General features: G+C 37.1%; 1 non-coding gene across 1 annotated transcript; it reads right to left on the reverse strand.

The window, feature by feature from the left end:
- Positions 1 to 9,150: 9,150 nt before the first annotated feature.
- LOC116123063 lies at positions 9,151 to 9,257 on the reverse strand. Its single transcript, XR_004126987.1, has one exon. It is a non-coding gene; the product is annotated as a small nucleolar RNA R71 (small nucleolar RNA).
- Positions 9,258 to 23,277: the final 14,020 nt, after the last annotated feature.

A 23,277-nucleotide genomic window follows, 5' to 3' on the forward strand; every position in this document is an offset into this window, starting at 1 on the left:
TTTAATGTCTCACCAGATTATTATCTGTTAGAATGACATTGTTTGGCATGTTATTGAACATTCAACCTTATCATGCATTCTAAACAAAAATATTAAAAACGTGCCGGTACATGGCCCAACTAAAAACGATTTCCTCGAGCCTAGAGGAAACGGTGTGTTACCTAGGGGTCTGTAATAAACATCTTGAGCCTCAGTATGGTTGCTCGTCCTGCTCCGACTCCAAGTACATTACAAAAATATCATTCTAAATTTAAATAAAATTAATATTAACAAATTTTACACACAATTTAGAAACCTCGATTTACATCGAGGGGATGAGATGAGAAAAAGATGTACATCAAGAAGAGGAGAGAAGGCAGGACACGCAGGCCCTATTTAAAAAAATATTACAACCATACATACCCAAAATAATTTAAAACATTCACCCTTAGGTCTAAGGCTCATGTACTGGGCACCATGCAACATACCAACAAGTACAAAGCATACATTCAAAAATAAAAATTTTGAATTGGGGGGGTTATTAATTAATACCTCTTAAATGTGCAGAAGTATATGGCTTACAGGTTATTAAAAACTGCAGATTAGATTTGCAAAAAAAAATACGAAATGGGAAAGCTACAGACTTCGCCGTGGCGAAGGTTTTATCTTCGCGCTGCGAAACTTTCCAGAGGCACTTCGCGCGGCGAAGCTTTCGAGACCTAGAAATCCCCCATTCGACAATTCGTGTTTTGCAATTTTTCGTGTACAAACACGAATCCAAATCAAACAAAGACATACGTTCAACCCGGATAAACCAACCAATATAAAATCATCAACACATTATTAAACCAATTTAACAATTGATTGATTCATTCAAAAGTGGATTTACAGATTTTCAGATTTAACAAAATCTGGGTTTTCATGGCAGATTTATCAAGGCAACAGTATCAAACAAACACTGTAATCAAACATTCATAAAAAACCATAAAATCTAGTACCCTAGGCTCTGATACCACTGTTAGGAAATGCCCAGTGTGCACAACGGAAACAAAATTTTAACAACCGTAGATCGTCCTTAAGACCCAAAATCAAGGCACAATTTACAGTTATGTATAATATCAAGATTCTACAGAAAAAGTAAATCTAAAGCTAGATTCATACCCACGTTGAAGGCTCCACCAATATTGTCTGAACGTGTTTGCTACCACCAAGTGTAGGATCGAACTAAGAAGTCCACACGAGACACCACCAAGAAACCAATGAGGGATTTGCTAGATCCTCCTTGGCTTTAAGAAAAAAGAAGAAAAGGAAATATTTGATTTTTCAATAAATAGTGAAAAGTGGCGTGGGAGAGTGTGGTCTTTGTGTTATGTGTTTTTCTTTCTTTCAAAAGGCAAATATGAATAATTAACAAATCACACAAACACTATTCCTTTTATAGGCAAACCAAGGTTGCCCTAATCCCATACGGAATAGGCTTGGGCTCCAACCCAAACGCCCCATGTTGCCAAACACTCCCAATTTGATTTATTTTAATTTCCATCATTATCTCAATTAAAATCAATTAATATATATATTTAAATATATATTAACATTTAACAATAATGATAATATATTTAAATATGTGCGAACACACATTTAAACGTAATTTCACTTATTTAATTTTTCTAACAAATTAAATAAAGGCTACGACCTCAGCAAATTTAATTGCACTGTGAAATTACCAAAATACCCTTTCGCCTTAAAAGACGAAAACGCCCTTCTTTCTTCTTGCATCTTAAATTGTCTTCTATGTGTGTGACCCTTAGGCTCCTCATCATATCGGCAGTGTATAGTATTGCGATTAACACCAATTAATCGTCTCACTAATACACAGACCAAGATTGGCCCCTAGCAAGGCATCATGGCCACCCGATAGATTCGGATTCAGCAAAGTAGCTACCTGTCAACGATATGGTTACCGTGCAATTCGATCCTTTCATCATACGTTATCTCGACGAGACGAAGGCATAGAAATAGTGTCAACCTTCGGTTACTCTCGATATTATGTATTCAGTTTCTGGACCAATGACCCGTATTATAAACTGGATAGAGCAACAACTCAATCCCACTGTGGTCACAGTTTTAGTGTCATTGCCATGTACTGAATTACGCCGTGAGATAACTTCTCCCTTACCCGGGAGTGATAAATCCTCTGTCAATCCACCATAGTCTTGATACACTCCTCGATGCAGCCAATCACCATAGTATTGACAGCTCTAAAAAGAACTGCGTTAGGCTAGCGTCAAACTACACCAATCGGTGCACAAGGCACTCCGGTGATCTCAAGTCTAATGATCACATGCACCACCATTCGTTAGAGGATTTGTTCCATAGACACTGGGGTTACCATCCATATGGAATCCTCTGATGGGTCAGTCTAGTGAACTTGCTGCGGTGTAATTGCCTATAGTAAGCACCCATGTGTTGCACCAGGTTGTCACCAAACAACCTTGACAAGTGAGATCAGTCAGTGCCTTTTGACAGGGTCGTTCAACACTATGATAGCCTTACTGTATTATTTGTGCCCTTACTTCAGAATAATACTGGGGCTACGGACGTTTCTAGAATGGCCACCATATGTGCTCATAGGGTTCTCACTATCAAGATTTGAAAAACTTGATACCCTCGTCACTGTTCTACCATTCTAAGGACATATATCAATACATATTGCAATAATAATGATTTACGCGATATAAAATAAAATGTCTTTTATTGATTAATGAACATTATTACAAAGAGTCAATTCTACAATAATTGATTGGCTCTAGGGCATCTACTCTAACATGCTTAAGAGACTTGGTGTCGTCGCTTAAGCGATTATGTGTATTTAGACTTTAGTCACTTAAGCGATCTGTGTATTTATGTTATCGCCTAAGCGATTCTTCACTTTTACACTTGGTCGCCTAAGTGATCACTTACAAGGCAGAATCAATAAGTGTCGACACGCACGATCGCTTAAGCTATTTATTCTATCGCTTAAGCGATCCTTTGCTTTTACCCTTGGTCACTTAAGCAATTTCAGATTGCTTAAGTGATCATGTTTGAGGCAGAATCAAGATCTGCCCAAATGCATGATCGCTTAAGCAATTTATGTATCGCTTAAGTGATTCTTCGCTTTTACCCTTGGTCGCTTAAGCGATTTCAGATCGCTTAAGCGATCATGTCTGAGGCAGAATCAAGATCTGCCTAGTTGGATAATTACTTAAGCGATTCTTTGCTTTTGCCCTTAGTCGCTTAAGCGATCATGTCTGAGGCAGAATCAAGATTTGCCCAATTGCACTATCGCTTAAGAGATTCACGTATCGCTTAAGCAATTATTTGCTTAAGCGATCATGTTTGAGGAAGAATCAAGATCTGCGCAGATGCATGATTGCTTAAGCGATTTATATATCGCTTAAGTGATTCTTCACTTTTACCCTTGGTCGCTTAAGCGATTTCAGATCACTTAAGCAATCATGTCTGAGGCAGAATCAAGATCTGCCCATTTGCACTATTGCTTAAGCGATTCACATATTGCTTAAGCGATTCTTTGCTTTAGCCCTTGGTCGCTTAAGCGATTTCAGATCGCTTAAGCGATCATGTCCCATGCAAAATCAAGATCTGTCCAGTTGCACTATCACTTAATCAATTATTTGCTTTAACCCTTGGTCGCTTAAGCGATCATGTTCGAGGCAGAATCAAGATCTGCCCAAATGCATGATCGCTTAAGCGATTTAGGTTATCGCTTTAGCGATCCTTTATGAAAAACCCTTTGTTGCTTAAGCGATATATCTAGTCGCTTATATATCGGTTAACCAATCATGGGCAATACAGATTTTTCCAACTTTTCTCCTGAATTTTGACAAATGAAAATCACCAACACATATTAATTCCATATTGTCTCCTGAATTTGACTAGCTAATCTCATCAACATATCAAGGCCGTGTAATAAGAATACTAAATAAACTCAAAGTCAAAAAAGGGAGAGAAATACTAAATTGCTTTTGTATTAATCTGAAATATGTCAATTATATTGAATAACAACATTATGTACAACAAATAAATGTCTATGTACACCCCAAAAAAGGCACGGCCTGATCCAATATTATGTACAACAAATAAATGTCTATATACACCCAAAAAAAAGGCAGGGCCTGATCCATTCCCCCTCTTCATCATTCTCTTCAACCACTTTCCCATCCTCCAAAATTATCTTGCACACCTGTAACATTAGCACCACAACCCAAGTATCAACACCCTCACGCCTAGCAACACCACCTGATCCAATTCAAGACAATCCAATTATTCAAGACAACCAAATAAGACAACATCACTTAAACTACAAAATTCTAAGATGACAGCAGTAACAATGACTTGGATTGGGTTCTGGTCACTCAAAAGGGATCCATATGCCCATGGAAGCACTCAACAGCCAAGCTCTCCTGACAGTTGCTCATTGTTTCATCATTCAAACCGTCCATCGGGGTGTTGGTCATGTCGAATTGAATAAATTTCAGTGCATATGCCCCACAATCAGCACTACAATAGGAATAAGACATTAGTATTAGAATCAGCCTATAGAATAATTATATTATGTAACTTTTATACAAAATTTACCTTGAGTCATTTGTTGGGACGGGAAACTGCTTGAGTAGCCACTTTCCTATCAGCACTTGATCACCATAGTGCTCAAACATCGCGCTGTCGTGTAATAGCCACGAGAACAACACGGACAGTGGCTACAACTCAGTCTCCAACTACCTTTCTCGACAAATAGATAGGTTGCAGTCAAGGATCTTTAGCAAGCACTTCTTCAGATGCGCGACGACGGTTTTCCAATACATATCCCTGATGTTGATGATGCAGTAGACTTTTTTAACCTTTGCCCAACTATGGCCATGTTTGGGCCTTTCCCCCCATACATACTACATGATCCTGTCATCAAACTAAAAATCATCAAGGACGCAGTCAAAGTCATTTGTGCTCAATCTTTTTTGCTTGGCTCCTCTTGTTGCACCTCTACTAATGGCCTTCTTCATTAAAGTGTCATATGTCGTTACTAGAGTTTGGCCAAAGGCCACATCGGTGATGGCACAATCGGGATACAATAAATCACCATTGCTGCTTTGTCGTAGCCTCATTAGTGTCAATACCTCATCGATGTATTGCGTCAAATAAAAACAACATGATAAGTATACAATTCCTCATGGAAAACATAATCAAAGATAAGGAAAAATAAGGGAAAATAACTCACTGAGTCATCAAGCCACCCGCCCATCATCAATATCTTTTCAAACCAGTCCCGGGGATAATCCCCGGTATGGCACTTCACATGGGCATCACTTCTAGATTCATTGTAATAGGCATAAAAGAGTTTTTTCTTTTCCTCCTCTATTGGCCTATACAAATTGACCTTTAACTCCTCTGTTTTCGCTTGCCTACTTCCTCCCCCTTCCTCCATTTGCATATCCCCACTTTTCTGCATCCCGCGTCACCCTCCTCCATTATCACTTTCCCACTTCCTCCAACAACCTCCTTAACCTCCTCCACTTTTGCGTCTTTAATTTCGTGGACTTCCTCAATTTTTTTCTTCATTTTCCTCTTCTTTCCAACATTGCTACAGTGTAAGGAGATCTGACAAACTTACTCTTTTGGCTCTCTCTTTTTAGCTCATGTTGCACTTCAACCGCTTTCAATACTCCACCAACTTCCTCCTCCACCCTATCGACTTTCTCTGCCACCTTATCAACTTTCTCCTCCACCCTTTTCATCCACTCTTCCATCTTCTCAAAACTCTCATAAACGGCTGTTGTAAAACTCTCAAACAAATCGTTTATGAGGTCAACCACCTCATTCTCCCAACCCTGATGCCTCGGTAAAGCGATACTTGTTGTATCGATTTCCTAATTGGGTGGAGGCATACGAACCTGTTCCTCCTCCTCCCTCCTGCCGATTGGAGCTTCATCATCCTTGGTGTCACCAACATTCTCAAGCAGTAGCCCTGCAACTGCACTCACATGCGTGACCCCTTATAAGTCCCGCATTAGACGGTCTATCCCTTCATCTGCTTCATCCTCCAATGCTTTGAAGGATGGAACATAATCATCTCCCACTTTACCTTTAGTAGCGGTGAGGAAGGGGACAACTCCCTACAATAAGAAACAAAATCAATCAAATTTAAGCCATATTTAATGTTATAATCCCAATGGGTACACTTCTCGATATGCCACTACAACATCCTAGGAAATTACGGTCACTCATTCGAAGTCTTCATCCTCCCCCCCCCCCCCCCCAGCCTTAGCCAGGACAAGGATGGCCTCATACATCCAAGTCTACATTGTAAAAAAATAGTCCATATCATAATTAAAATACATATAATACAAAAAATATAACAAAAAGCCTCTAATATTTACCTGCATTGCCCATGGGAAGCCAAACAAATTGTATGTGCTTGCTCTATTCTTACCGACAGATTGGGCCTGCTTTAACGCCATGTCTTTTCCTTGCAGGGTGTCCATGGTTAGCGTAAATGATGCCCGTCCTCACGGATAAGCATTAAAGAAGTCCAAGTTGCTTGCAAACTTAACCCAATCCATATTAATGACTTTTGTTGATTCAGAAGCCATTAGGATTGAATGTACGAACCATACCAGGCACATTTTGAACCTCTCTGAAGAGGTATACCCACCTCTTTCTAACCTCTTCTCTAAATCGCATCCCATAATAAACGTTTTCTCCCCCAAAACATTGTTAGCTAAGTTTACGACTGCCCTACTGTTCTTTATTCTCCGTTGCTTTGCCGCTTCTGGAAATTTTCCACATCTTAAGCTTGTCACCAAGGCATATTCCATCATCCCAAAACGTAGTGGCTTTCCATCCACCACGACCACATTTCTTTTTTTCTTTTTCTTTTAACTGAGTGTAGCAACATATAATACATTCCCTGCCCTAGAACGCCTTTTTCCAATTTTCTCCCCTCTTCATAAAATGACCGAAACAACTCTCTTTGAATCAGTCTAAACCATTCCTCAATTCCCATAAAATCTCCATTATTCTCGTAAAAACTTGCCAACTCAACCTAACTGTCACCCTTACAGGGAAGTACGATACCTTATCGCTTACAACCTCCAACCCATAGTCTTTATAGTTTACTGATAATCCTAGGATTATACTATTTTATCTAGGCTTTTTGGCCTGATTTTGGATACTTCTTATTTTGTTTGTGCCTGAATTGCAACTTAATTTCATATATTTTATGTTTCAGGACAAAACATGTAGTTAGAGCAAAGACTGAGTGGAATTGAGTTTCTAGACCCAAAAGCAAGCGAATCTTAGGATTCGGGGAAGTTATGATGTGGATTCAAAGCACCATGAAGCTTGTTCTTATTGGAGATGATTAAAGATTGAAGATTCAAGCAAAGAAGCAAGCGAAGGGTAGTTTCATAATTTCAGAATAGTTCAGAAAAGTTCAACGAGACGAAGGTATTTCTTTGCCGCGACAATAAACTCTCAAGTCAGATAGTGAATTAGAAGCCAACTCGATGCTGCGACGAAGTTTATTCTTCGCCGCGGTGAAGTCTGCAATTTTCAGTTATTAAAACTGTGCGTTTTAATTTTTATGCGAGAGTCTTAGGGTTTTGGGACCGACTATATAAGTGGGACTTAGTTATTTTGTAAAGGGTTCGACTTTGTTTTGGAAAAAGAGGAGAGAAACTGAAGATTAGACGTTTTGGGTTCATCAAATAGGGAAGATTCACTCTCTTTTCATTATTCCATCATGTTGAATTCTTTGTTTACAATTTTTATTTTGATGTGCTTTAATTTTAGTATGAACTAACTCACTTTTGGGTTAGGGTTTTGATGTAATTGGGATTTTAATGTCTAATCAATAAATTGATATTGCTTTTACATTCTATAGCATGGATTGTGTAATTACTCTTGTTTTCATTGAAATTACTTGTTGAGCATGATGAGACTGAGAAGTGAATCATGTATTAGCTTCTTAGGGTAATTTCCATTGATGTATTTAGGATTCCATTTAGCTTAACGGACTTGGAAATATTAACCTCAATTTGTTGGGTACGGAAGCTTAATAGGGATAAGTAGGAAAACATAGCCTAAGAAGGTATGTTTTATATGTTAGGGTGTCCGATTTATAATCTATGCATGTGAATGTAGAAGTAATAGAATTCGTAGATTAATTCATAAAATCCTAGTGAAGTCAAAATCCTAACCGCTTTGTCTTAATTTATATTTTTCTTGAATTGGTATTGTTTTCATTATTTAGATTTTAAATTACGTAATGAGTTTTGTTTTAATCTTAGCTTAATTGTCTCCTGCAAATCCAACCATTTTTTGTTGCTCCAACTTGATACAATACTAGGAAAATCAGTGCTTAACACGCATTAATCCTCGTGGGAACGATACTCTACTTATCACTTTATTACTTTTTGCGACTAGTGCACTTGCTAAAAATTGCATGTTGTAGATTCAACGCATCAAGTTTTTGGCGCCGTTGTTGGGGATTGATTTTGTGTTAATATTGAATTTTTCTGGTTTTAGCTAGATTGGAGTTTAATTTTAGTTTTAATTATTTCTAGTTTAATTTTGCTATTTCTTTTCTGGTTGCTTGTGATCTCACGCTCTCTTTCTTTCTATGTAGTTTATGCGAAGAGCTAGACATCATCTAGTGGTTCCTATTAATCCAAAGATTGAAAGAACCGCAAGAAGACTTAACAGAGAGAGAAGAGAACGAGAGTGATAGTCATTGAGATGGCAGAAAACAGAACATTGAGGGAATTCTCAGCGCCCTCGGTTGATGGTAGTGGTCCAAGTATAACTAGGCCACCGGTGCAAGCCAACAACTTTGAAATAAAGCCGGCAATCATCCAGATGATCCAACAGTCGGTACAATTTAAGAGAGATCTGAAGGAAGATCCGAATTCACACATTGCAAACTTCTTAGAGATCTGCGATACCTTCAAGTCAAATGGAGTGTCAGATGACGCCATCAGATTAAGATTATTTCCTTTTTCATTAAGGGATAAAGCAAAGGGATGGTTAATGGCACTACTAGCAAGAACAATCACAACTTGGAATGAAATGGTATGAAAGTTCCTGACTAAATACTTCCCTCCAACGAAATCTGCAAAGATGAGAAATGATATCACATCATTTCTACAGGAAGAGAATGAATCACTTTATGAAGCTTGGGAAAGATATAAGGAAATGCTGAGAAAGTGTCCACACCATGGTTTGCCGGTTTGGATGCAAGTCCAAACATTATATAATAGGTTGATGATAAATGTACAAACAATGGTAGATGCAGCATCTAGAGGAGCATTGCAAAACAAGACACCTGAAGAAGCTTATGAGTTACTTGAAGTCCTAGCAAGTAACAACTATCAGAGACCCAATAAGAGAATGCAGTCGAAGCAGTCTATGGGTATTCATGAAGTTGATGCTTACACGGCCATTTCAGCCTAACTTACAGTACTTCAGAAGCAATTAGGAGGTATTAAAGTAAATTCTATTCAAACACCTCAAATGACATGTGATTTTTGTGTAGGTAACCATGCAAGCAATGAATGTCAAGTGGGGAACACTTAAGCTTCAGCTTCATCATCATTAGAACAAGTCAACTATTTAGCAAGGAATCAGAGACAATAGAACAATCCTTTCTCCAACACGTACAATCCTGGTTAGAGAAATCATCCAAACTTGTCTTAGGAAAATCATAATCAATAGAATAACCAATAGAATCAAAGAACAGTGCCAAACAATCAAGTGGGGGTGAATAATCAACCAGGGGATCAAAGATTGTCAAAATTGGAGGATATGTTTGGGAAATTCATGAAAGAGACCACGAGTTTTATGAGTGAGACGAGGGCAGATTTTAGAAACCAAGGGGCGTCCATTCGAAACTTGTAGGTACAGGTGGGGCAAATAGCCGAAAAGCTGAATGAGCGACCACAAGGTTCCCTACCAAGCAACACAGTGACAAATCCACGTGAACAAGCAAATGCAATAACTTTACAAAGTGGAACAGTCTTGGAAGAGGTTGAACAAAGAGGGAAAGAAAAGTGCCCACAAAAAGAAATGAGAGATTCTGATGAAGAAATCATTATTGAAGAAAAGCCAACAAGTCCCAGGGAAGAAGAACCAAAAAGGGAAGAGAGGCCAAGGCAAAAGAAGGAAAAAGTACCATTTCCTGAGATTCCACCAGAGTTGGCCCATCACACACCTCCTGTGCCTTTTCCTCAGAGGTTCAGAAAGAAAAATTAGGATAAGCAGTTCACGAAATTCATTGAGATATTTAAAAAACTACATATTAACATTCCTTTTGCAGATACCTTATAACAGATGCCGAGCTATGCAAAATTCCTCAAGGAAATTCTATCAAACAAAAGGAAGTTGGAAGAGGAGAAAACAGTGATGTTTACAGAGGAGTGCAGTGTCATTCTACAGAAGAAGCTGCCTCCAAAACTCAAGGATCTAGGGAGTTTCACTATCCCTTGTGTTATAGGAGATATTACATTTGATAGAGTTTTATATGATCTAGGTGCAAGCATTAATCTAATGTCTTTTTCTATTTTTAGGAGACTAGGGATTGGTGAGGTGAAGCCAACAACCATATCTTTGTAGCTTGTAGATAGATCCATCAAGCATCTGAGGGGCATAGTTGAAGATGTACTGGTTAAGGTGGACAAAGTCATCTTTTCTGCAGACTTTGTCGTGTTGGATATGGAAGAGGACAAAGAAATGCCTCTCATCTTAGGGCAACCATTCTTTCCACCGGAAGAGCCCTAATTGATGTGCAAGAAGGGAAATTGCTTTTAAGGTTCCAAGATGAAATGGTGACATTCAATGTCTTTGAGGCCATAAAATTTCCATCAGAGTCAGATTCATGCTTTAGTGTAGACTTGGTGGACAGACTAGTAGCAGATGCTATCGAAGAGAACACCCCTCAACTACCTTTGGAAGCTTGCATTGCCCAATCAAAAACAACAGAGGTAGATGAGCCAAAAAAGAATGAGTGTGCAAGGCTTTTAGAAGCACTTCAACCGATAAACGCAAGACAAGATCCAGATTTTGAAGATTTTGACATTGAAAAAGAGAAAGAAAAGGCAAGAACGGAAGAACCTCCAAAAATTGAATTGAAGCCTTTACCTTCTCACTTCAAATATGTATATCTTGGTGAATCAGAAACCTTTCCAATGATCATCAATGCACGGCTGAGTAAATTGGAGGAAGAGCGGTTGATTCGGGTGTTAAGGGAGCATAAATCAGCAATTGGATGGACCATATCAGACATTAGAGGCATCTCTCCATTTTTTTGTATGCACAAGATACTCATAGAAGATTATGTCAAGCCTAGGGTACAGCCGCAGTGGAGATTGAATCCTTCTATAAAGGAAGTGGTGAGAAAGGAAGTGGTGAAACTTTTAGATGCAGGCATAATCTACCCTATTTCAGATGGTCCATAGGTGAGCCCAGTGCAAGTGGTTCCAAAGAAAGGACGTATCACGGTAATAAAGAATGACAACAATGAATTGATACCAACTAGGACAGTCACGAGTTGGAGGGTGTGCATCAATTACAGGAAACTGAATGAAGCAACAAGGAAGGATCATTTTCCACTTCCTTTCATCGATCAAATGTTGAAAAGACTGGCGGGGCATGTTTATTACTGTTTCTTGGATGGTTTTTCAGGTTATAATCAGATTGTCATTGCTCCTGAAGATCAAGAGAAGATGACATTCACTTTTCCGTATGGTACCTTTGCTTACAGAATGATGACTTTTGGGTTGTGTAATGCATCGGCCACATTCCAGGGATACAAGATGTCAATTTTTGGTGACATGGTAGAGCGGTTCATAGAATTCTTCATGGATGACTTCTCTGTTTTTAGTTCTTCTTTTGATAATTGCCTGTCTAACCTTTCATTTGTTGTGCAGCAATGTCAGGATACAAATTTGGTGCTCAATTGGGAGAAATGTCACTTCATGGTTTAGGAAGGAATAGTACTCGATCACCGAATTTCAAAGGATGGCATTAAAGTAGATCGAGCCAAAACGGAAGTGATTGAGAAGCCGCCACCACCTGCAAACGTTAGGGCAGTCTGGAGTTTCCTAGGGCATGCGGGGTTCTATAGACGGTTTGTAAAGGATTTCTCCAAAATTTCTAAACCCCTTTGCAATTTACTGATTAAGGATGCCTCTTTTGATTTTGATGATGAATGCATGCATGCTTTTTAAACTCTTAAGAATTTATTAGTGTCTACACCCATTATTGCAGTTCCCAATTGGGAACTACCCTTTGATTTGATGTGTGATGCTAGTGATTTTGCATTAGGAGTAGTTTTAAGACAAAGAAAGAACAAAGTTTTGCATGTGATTCAATATGCTAGCAAGACACTAACAGATGCACAGTTGAATTACACCACTACTGAAAAAGTGCTGTTAGCTGTTGTTTTTGCATTTGACAAATTTTGCTCCTATTTTCTAGGTGCGAAGGTGATAGTCTACACGAACCACTCAGTGCTCAAGCATCTGTTGGGAAAGCAAAAGGCAAAACAAAGGCTAATAAGATGGATCTTACTACTACAAGAGTTTGAATTGGAGATCTGAGACAAAAAGGGGTCAGAAAATGTGGTGGCAGATCATCTATCAAGGATTGAACGACCAAACCAAGGAAGTGAAGAGGAAACTCAAATCAAGGAGACATTCCCGAATGAGAAACTGATGAGAGTCGAAGAAGCACCTTAGTATGTAGATATTGCAAATTACTTATCATCGAGAGTGCTCTTAAATGGCATGACTTTCAAGCAGAATAGGAAATTTTTCTCTGACTTGAAGTTTTATTTTTGGGAAGAACCATTTCTGTATAAACACTGTGCAGATAAGATGATACGTAGGTGTGTCCTAGAAGAGAAGATAGAGAGTATATTAAGGCATTGCCGTGAGAAGGAAGTTGATGGTCATTTTGGAGGTCATTTTGAAGGGACTAGGACAGCAGCCAAGGTTCTTCAATCTGGATTTTATTGGCCAACTCTATTCAAGGATGCTTTCTAGGTTGTTCAAAAGTGTGACCAATGTCAACGAAGTGGAAATATTTCAAGGAGAGATGAGATGTCGTTGAATAACATTCTAGTTGTTGAACTGTTTGATGTGGGGGGGATTGACTTATGGGCCCTTTCCCGAATTCATATGGAAATGTGTACATCTTGGTGGTTGTGGACTATGTGTCGAAATGGGTGGAAGCAGTTGCATTACCATCCAATGATGCCAAAGTGATGGTTAACTTTGTAAGAAATAACATTTTCTCAAGATTTGGAGTACCACGGGCAATCATCAGTGATGAGCGATCTCATTTTAGCAATAGGCAATTTGATGTTCTCCTAGGAAAATACGGAGTGAAACATAGAGTGGCCACATCATACCATCCTCAGACCAGCGGGCAAGTGGAACTGTCTAACAGAGAGCTGAAAAGAATTTTAGAGAAGATAGTTAATGCGTCCAGGAAGGACTGGTCAGGGAAGCTAGATGATGCATTATGGGTATACCGCACTGCATTCAAGACTCTAATTGGTATGTCTCCATTCCGATTGGTATATGGGAAGGCATGTCACTTGCTGGTGGAACTCGAGCATAAGGCATATTGGGCAGTCAAGCAGCTAAACATGGATTTAAAAGCTGCTTGGGAGGAAAGGATGCTGAAATTGAATGCACTTGACGAGTTTTGTCATGAAGCTTATGAGAATGCCCGTATTTACAAAGAAAAGACCAAGATGTGGCATGACAAGCATATCATGAAGAAAAACTTTGAAGTGGGTCAGAAGGTTTTGTTGTACAATCCTAGACTTAGGCTTTTTCTTGGAAAACTTAAGTCTAGATGGTCTGAACCCTTCATAGTTACAGAAGTCTACCCATACGAGGCTGTGGAGATTTCACATGAAGAAAATGGGACATTTAAGGTTAATGGGCAGCGATTGAAGCCATACATTGATAGGGTGTTGAGTTGTAAGCCACTACCTGTCAAACTCGACATTTCGGAATGAGGACTTGAGAAAGTCGAGCTTTCGACTATAAACAAGCGCCTCTTGGGAGGCAACCCAAGTGTTCTCATTTTTTTTGTTTTAGTTGTTTTAAATTCATTTATATGTTTTATGACTTAGGAAATAGTTTAATTTTGTTTGTTTTTGGTGTTTCAGGTGGATGATCAAAATATGGCAAGTATTGGAATTCTCCAGATTTCGCCGCGGCGAAGTTTATTCTTTGCTGTGGCATTGTACACACTGCCCAAAATTGGACTTAATGGAATTCCAGATTTCACCGTGGAGAAGTTTATTCTTCGCCGTGGCGTTGTACTCACTGCCAAAGTTCGTCGCAACATTGAATGTATCGCACAAATGAATTAAGAACTTCGCTGCAGCAAAGTTATTAATTCGCCGCAGCAATGTCTGCTTTCTATATAAACTTGTGATGCCTCTTCATTTTTCGCGAAAACTTCCAAGAACCAAACACTTCCACCTTCAATCCAGAGAGTTTTCAGTGAATTTTCTTCCCATAACTCCACTCCTTAACCCTTATAAACACTAAATCGCCTCACTTTTTCAAGGATTTTACAAAGTATTGAAGAAAAGTTTGGAAACCCTAGGTTTTCCAAAATTTGGGGATCTTGCAAGTTGGTCAGAAATTGGTGAATTTGGTGGTGAATTCGTCATGGGTGTGGTGAGATTTCAAGTCCTCTAGCCTTAAATTTGATCAATTGCGATTTTTAATGATTTAAGTTTGAGAAATTGATTGAATCTCTTGAGTTGTGGATTTTGATGAGAATTGTGGAGTGATTTTGATTTAAGAAGTGTTGAGTTTGATTTTTTTTGTGTTGAGGAAGTTGGGTTTATGATGTTGAAGTTGTTTGAGCGCATTTGGAAGATTAGAAGTTTTGGAGTGTAAGTGTAAGTTTTGAAACCTTAGGGTGAATTGAGGAATTGATTGTGGGTTTTAAAGTGTGCTTTAGTGTTGAATTATCGAGTTGAATCACTAAGTTTGGGGGTAGATTTGGGTGATCATTATTGAAAGCCGAAATGCCGCTCAAAACGGTTCCTAGGGGTAAAGGAAAATAGGTCAACAATAGATTTGTGAATGAGAAGGCTAGACAGCATTACGAGGTGTAATTAAAAGAAAAGACAAAGGTTTTATTGCTGAGAGAGGATTGACCACAGTTAATAGAGAAGCTTGGATTCAAGGGAGAGGATGGGATATCTTTCTGCGTGAACCGAAGCACTTAGCCATAGAGCCAATAGTAAGAGAGTTTTATGCAAACTTTCCTGAGTGTGAGCCTAGGCATGTGTATGTGAGGGGTATTAAGGTGCAAATTAGTTCGACGATTATCAATGAATTCTACAAGATTGATCCAATTGACCGTGATGAGTATGTAGAATTCAAAAAGAAGGAGATTAACCAGGAGGAGATTCTTAAGGTTATTGCAAAGTCGGGTACATCTTGGGAAATTTCGAAGAAGAGGAGAAGAAGTATAAAAGGAACTAATTTGATTCCCATGGCTAGATTGTGGCAGTACTTTATCTGTGCGTGAATGGTCCCAAAAAAGCACTACAGTACAGTGGTTTTTGAGCGAGCAATTTTACTTTATGCCATTGCTACTGGAAAGAAAATGGATGTGGGGAATATAATAATGGAGAGTATACGGCATGCAGCTAAACTAGGGCGAGGGAGTTTCACCTTCCCACATCTCATCACTGAGATTAGCACTCGAGCAAGAGTAAAGAAGGCAGATGATGAACCACTTCTTCATCTTGCCCCACCCCTCGATCAAAGCTATTATTTCAAGCTCCTAGAGCGTCCTCCCAATGAAGGAACCAGCTCCGGTTTGAAAAGACCAAGAACCACAACAACGGCCACAACATCTAGTTCAACATCCACGACAAGGGCGCTATTGCAACAAATTTTGGAAAATGTGAACAGGATGGAATGACGTCAAGATTGGATGGCAGGGCAGACTCAAATGTTGTACGAGATGCAACACAACTGCTGCACCAATCTGGGCATTGATGTTTCAAACTTCCAATGGCAAGATTGGTAAGAGGAGGACGAATATGATGCCATGGAAGAAGATGATGACGTTGAAGGAGAAGAGGAAGACAATGAATGAAGCCTGAAACACTTGTTTTTGTATTTTTTGTTTTCATTTGTTTTTGTTTTGTACATTGGAACCAATTTTCCTTTGTTAGATTGTTAATTGTTGTTTGAATTTTCTAGTTTAGTTTGTTAAGGGTGAGATTAGGTTGTAACTTTTTTCGTATTATTCAGTAGAGATTTCTAACACAGTGGGCACTATAGATTTTCATTTGTTTTATAGATGATGATGATGAGGAAGCCAAGGAATGGGTGTACATGATGTTGAACGAAAATTAGCCTTCACAGATTAATCAGGGAACTATCTCGTACCCTTTAATTATGTTTTTCTATTCCTGAGATGTTCATGATGTTACATTGGGGACAATGTCATTTTAAGTTTGGGGGTAAGAAAATTTGAAATTTTGTTTTGGGTTTAGTTTGTTTTTATGTTTTGTATTATTGTTGCCAATGATGAATTGCATAAGTCTATGATGAGAATATGATTGTTGAGATTTTATTTATGGAAAATGTTAAGCATTTCTTCAAGTTTAGGTTGGTTGATTAATTTTTCTTTTCTAGAGGTTTGTTGAGTAGTTCAACCACTATTTTCATTATTTCGGCAGGCTTAGAAACATTTTATGTGGTTAGCTGAAGTCTTGATAATGGTAGTGGACTCTAGGACCTAGTTGAGAAGTGCTTGAGGTGAAATTCTAGGAATAGACATTATTGAGGAAATGATTTAGGCAATTTTTCGGAACGTTTGAGCCTTTCCAGCCGACCATGAATAAATTTTTCCCTAGTCACCCATTTAAGCCTTATGAGATTATCACTGTCCTATTCTTCTTGTGCAACCAAATGCCCAAACCTTTCACCCTAAACACGTTTCACAACCTTTAAGAGAATTCTGGACCTAATGCAGACACAAAATAGCTTGGAGAGTTGTGTCAGATTTTGATGAACCAAAATAATAAGTTTGGGGGTCGCAAAAAGGGCAAGAAGAAAGGGTAATTGACCTCAATAAATTGATGTTATTATAAAATATATATATATATATATATTTATCAAAAATAAGAATTGCACATGTTTGAGAGTTATAAAATGGTTGACACTTTGATTGGTGGTGGAGAAAGAAAGCTGAGATTGATGTAGCTCTTAGTGTTTGCATGAAGAAAACTGAGTTCTCTTACTTTGTTTATCTTATCCTTTTCTTTGGAGCCCACTAACTAAGCCTAATGTTACAAGCTTGTAAAGACCTTTTGATCCTTAGTGATGTCTAGTCCGCATTAGTGAAGAGTAGTTCGATAATTAGGCTTATAGAGTCTACCACCATTTGATAAACTTTGCCTTTCTGCATAAAATAATCCGGGAAGTCGGAAGGTGGACTGAAGTGGGGATTACCTACTCAGGAGGCCGACAGAGAAAGATAGTCAATCAACTTATAACGTCTTGAAGTGTTAAGCATTTTCCAGTAATAATGTTTCAACAATTTTTTAGACTTGTATAAATTCCAGGCAATTCTTTGTGTTTGATTTTGATTCTAAATTCTCTCATTTCATTTTCAATTTTGTTGTCTTTTTCTGTTTGTTAGTTGTTCTTCTTTAGTCGAATTCTGTACCTGATGCTTAAGGACAAGCATGTCTTAAGTTTGGGAATATTTGATAATCCTAGGATTATACTGTTTTATCTAGGTTTTTTGGCCGGATTTTGGATACTTCTTTTTTCGTTTGTGCCTGAATTGCAACTTAATTTCATATATTTTATGTTTCAGGCCAAAACGTGCAGTTAGAGCAAACTGAGCGGAATTGAGTTTCTAGACCCAGAAGCAAGCGAATCTTAGGATTTGAGGAAGTTCTGATGCGGATTCGAAGCACTATGAAGCTTGTTCCTATTAGAGATGATTCAAGATTCAAGATTCAAACAAGGAAGCAAGCAGAAGGTATTTTCATAATTTTAGAATAGTTCAGAGAAGTTTGCCGCAGTGAAGTTCTTTCTTCGCCGCAGCGATAAACTCTCGGGTCAGATAGTGAATTAGAAGCCAACTCGATGCAGCGGCGAAGTTTATTCTTCGCCGCAGTGAAGTCAGCAATTTTTAGTTATTAAAACTGTGCATTTTAATTTTTATGTGAGAGTCTTAGGGTTTTGGGACTGATATATAAGTGGGACTTAGTTATTTTGTAAAAGGTTTGACTTTGTTTTGGAAAAAATAGGAGAGAAACTGAAGATTGGACGTTTTGGGTTCATCAAATAAGGAAGATTCACTCTCTTTTTATTATTCCATCATGTTGAATTATTTGTTTACAGCTTTTATTTTGAGTTGCTTTAATTTTAGTATGAACAAACTCACTTTTGGGTTAGGGTTTTGAAGTAATTGGGATTTTAATGCTCAATAGATTGATGTTGCTTTTACATTCTATTGCATGGATTGTGTAATTACTCTTGTTTTTATTGAAATTACTTGTTGAGCATGATGAGACTGAGAAATGAATCATGTATTAGCTTCTTAGGGTAATTGCCATTGATATATTGAATGCTAGAGATAGGTTTGAGAATCAATGAAATCAATTTAGGATTCCATTTAGCTTAACAGACTTGGAACTATTAACCTTCAATTTGTTGGGTGCGGAAGTTTAATAGGGATAAGTAGGAAAACAGAGCCTGAGAAGGTATGTTTTACATGTTAGGGTGTCCGATTTCTAATCCGTGCATGTGAATTTAGAAGTAATAGAATTCGTAGATTAATTCATAAAATCCTAGTGAAGTCAAAACCCTAACCGGTTTGTCTTAATTGATATTTTTCTTGAATTAATATTGTTTTCATTATTTAGATTTTAAATTACGTAGTGAGTTTTGTTTTAATCTTAGCTTAATTGTCTCCCGCAAATCCAATGATTTTTCGTTGCTCCAACTTGATACAATACTAGGAAAATCAGTGCTTAACACACAATACTTGTGGGAATGATACTCTACTTATCACTTTATTACTTTTTGCGACTAGTGCACTTGCTAAACATTGCATGTTGTAGATTCAACACATCATTTACGCTTCGGAAAATCTTCACAATCGATATAAAGTAAATATCAACAAAAAAAAAAAGAAACCAAAACAACTAATAGGCTACCAATATACTTTGTAAACAAAGAAAAAGTGTCATACAATCAACTTTTCAACTAATCTTTTCACGTGTATGACAAAAAAAAAAGGCTTTCTGTGGTTTCATTGGTTCTGTTTGATTTCGAAATTATGGTATAAAGTTGAGTGGTGATGGTGAGCCAACCTAAAAGTAGTGACCTTCTTCTAATAATAAACTGCCTAATCGTATAATGATATTTAATATTTGTCCTTCAATCATCTAATGTTTTGATATTCAATCAAAAACCCTTTATGCAATTAATGATAATGATGCTTAAGCTTCAATGATTAGTATATTGTTTACAAGGTCATGTTTTTCTCAAGCATATCCTTTATGGATTTTGTCTATATTATTTTTGCATCTATGGAGTTCTAAGAACGTCCATATTATTTTAGTAGGAGCATGTTATTGATTCTTAATTTAGTAATTAAACACCTCAAATTAGCTAATTAAATTGGCAAATTGCCTTAAAAAAAATGAATTCCTTCCTCTACATTTGAAGAAGTAATTCTATTAACTTTTCAATTAATATGTATGTAATCTCAGAGTGAAGATTTTTCCTTTTACAAAAGAAACAATTTGAGTCAACCACCCGTTAACGTTACGCCATATGCACATAATTAGTGACCAGTGAATTGTGGATTAGGCTAACATATACTTTTTTTTTTTTTTAAAGTAATGCTACAGTCACCGAAGTAGTGCACTGAATTTATGCACCGAATGACATGGTAAAATCATGACCATTGATTAATATTAAGTTAAAATTAATTAACAGTCAGGATTTTGTCACGTCATTCGGTGTATAAATTCGGTGCACTACCGTCAGTGGTTGTATTATTTTCCTTTTTTTAATGATATCGTTCAAAATGTACACAATATTTCTTCATTTTCAACAACTAGAGATAAAATTATCAAAGTTTATTTGTTTATAATTTTGACCTCTTTATATTAATATTGTGTGAGAATCCATATATATTTAGAGTGATACTATTGGCCCCCCACATTTCATCTTTAAAGACCCCACTTTTTAGTATACCCCATTAAAATGTTTTTATAAACCCCATCTACCATCAAAAATTCCCTTTTATTATTTTTTTTTTTATGCTTCTTGTTTTAAATGTAATGTTCAAGGAAGAAATTTATTCATATTTGTTTATATTTCCAAGATTGTAAGAATAATAATTAAGATAATTGAATGCATCAAACGAACTTAAAAATTTTGGAAAAGTACGAAAGAAGAAAAAAGTAAAGAGAAATTAAAATAACAAATAAAATAATTTTATTTACATGATTTTGATCAAACTCTTTCAATTGCATAAATTTTGTCTTCATTGTTTGAAAATAGAATTAGGGTTTATTGGATTAGCGTTAATGATTGAAAGAGGAAATAAATTTTTTTGATACATATAACGTCTTTTATATTTTGCTCAGAAATTTTAATTTGTATTTAAAACTTAATAATAATTGGGGTAAAAAAAGACTAAACATTGGGGGCCAATATCATCGCTCTATATATATTATTAGTTAAAAATTTAACAATAATCTACTTAATTAATTGGCTTGCTAAACAAAATACAAAATATTGGAGCTATTACACAGGCAAAGGAACCAAGGGCGCACCAAAAATCCAAACACATTCAGCGTAAGTATCACATTTTGAGAGAATTCGTTGGAGCTGGAGAGATTTTGATTCTGAAGACTCCTTCAGCAGAAAATGTAGCTGATCTACTGACTAAGGCGATAACACAGAAGCAGCTAGACCATCATCTTGATTTTTTTGATCACTAGAAAAATTTGTCCTTTGTATTCCCAACACCACACAAAGCAATAAAATAACAATGGACGTAGGTCTTATTTGTTCTCACGACCGAACCGCTTTAAAAACGTCTAGTCTATTTATCATCTATCTACTAGAAGGTGACACGGTCCCTAACGCTGATTCCCAGGAAACACACGCCCATCTTACTCTATGCTCCCAAGAGTCAACCGAGTACCTCTAGTTGGTGTGTGTTGACGTCTCTGCTTACGAAAATTTGCATCAAGAGTTTTTACTAAGGATTTGGATCCCATGTTCATCTTAGTCTGCCTAATCTTTAAAGAATCTAAAGACACATGAAAATTCCACCATCGTACGCTTTCAACTCATTCATATAAAACATAGTCTTAGAATTTGAAGGTTCAGTGGAGACTTTGACGATCTTAGAGTTCTAGAATGAGAAAGAGGTCTTCTTAAGGTTTGAAGTAGACATCCTGAGCTTTTTAACTTGGGCTTACGTGTTTTAATCCTAGTAAATTTGGGTATTCAAAGTTTACATCGAAGTCAAAAGATCCAATCCTGTCACAGCTTGGGCACCAGAAGCTGCCAATAATTTAATTTCCAACATGGCAACAAACACACAACAATTTGGAAATAGAAAAGTTGCTCCCACCAAAAAAGTAAATGAGGTAAGTACATCTTCTCTTGAACAACATATATTTGACCTTACTTCTTTGGTTCGACAGATAGCTGTGGGAAATGTGAAACAATCTAAGGCATGTGGCATATGTGCAACATTGGGGCATTCAACCGACATGTGTCCCGTTTTACAAGAAGAGCATGTAAATGCTATGGGATGATTTCTTGGGCAACCAAGGAAATATGATCCCTACTCTAACACTTACAATCCAGTGTGGAGAGATCACCCCAATCTGAGTTATAGGGGAATTAGGCCGCCAACACAAAATGCATATCAAAATAAGCCACCTGAATTTCAGCATCCTTAGCAACCATATCAGCATACACAAGCAGCATCACCTAGTTCAAATTCACGTTCGTCCCTTGAAGATATGTTTAAAACTTTTTTGACTCATACTCATCAATTTCAATAGGAGACGAGGGCGAGTATACAAAAATTTTGACAACATGTCATCAACACTACAAAATTAATAAACCATACTCCTAATTATTAACCAATAGATAGCGTGAGTAGGTCAATCCCACAGGGAAATAGTTGAATCTAAATTCCAATTGTTTAAAATTAGAATCTAAATTCCAACTGATTAAAATTAAATCCTAGATAACCAAAATATAAACTGGGGGGTTTGTAAAATCAAGGAAACTAACTAATTGCGAAAACAAAATTATGAATGAAAATCAATATAAAAATAACTTCAGTTCTCGGTTCGATCTCATCCTCACACAATCAATGTATATTCTCAATTGCAACGCAATCCTACCCTCTCATGGAAGTATCAACCCTAGGCGGTAACAAGCTCTACTTCCCGAAATTCCCCTTAATTATGACTAATGAAACATGCTCTTCAATAGTCTCTAACCATTAGACAACCTAGAACAAGCTCTCTATATTTAATGTAATGGTTGCTTTAAGTTCCAATGAAATAGGTTAATCCAAGCAACAATCTCACAAGCTCGGATTATTAAACTTAGGTTTTGTTATTCAAGTAATAAAATAGAAAGTTTATCCACAATCTTATATTACTAATTGTTATTGCATGATTAGGAAAAGATCGATTACGTAATACAATCTCTAATTCTAGCAATTGATATCAATTCAATCAATCTACCAGGCTTGAAGTAAATTAAACGAATTAAATATTATATTCCATTAAAATATAATAACATAAATCAAATCCATAGAAAGGTAAGAAATTAAATTACTTTATTAATTATACCATTGATATGTGTTAGAAATTGAAATCCCCTCGAACTAAATTGATAGAGTTTAGCCAAACATCGTAAATTCAGAATAACAAGTGTTTTTGAATATATCCCCTTGTGTGTGTGTGTTTCTTTTCTCCTTAAAAACCTAATGTTATATTTATAGCCCTAAAAACGTGTGTACAGCCTCCCAAAAGGTTTACAACTCAAATTCCTAAATTGTAGGCATTGACTCCTACTCTTTCCAAAACAAGCTGGTTAATTTTCTGCTGGAACTTGCAAGCTGATTTTGGGTCCAAAAAAAACTGAATTCGGGAATGGGCTTTTCAAGACAGTTGTAGCCTTGGTT

The sequence above is a fragment of the Pistacia vera genome, unplaced genomic scaffold, assembly GCF_008641045.1.
Source record: "Pistacia vera cultivar Batoury unplaced genomic scaffold, PisVer_v2 Contig14, whole genome shotgun sequence".
Lineage (NCBI taxonomy): Eukaryota > Viridiplantae > Streptophyta > Magnoliopsida > Sapindales > Anacardiaceae > Pistacia > Pistacia vera.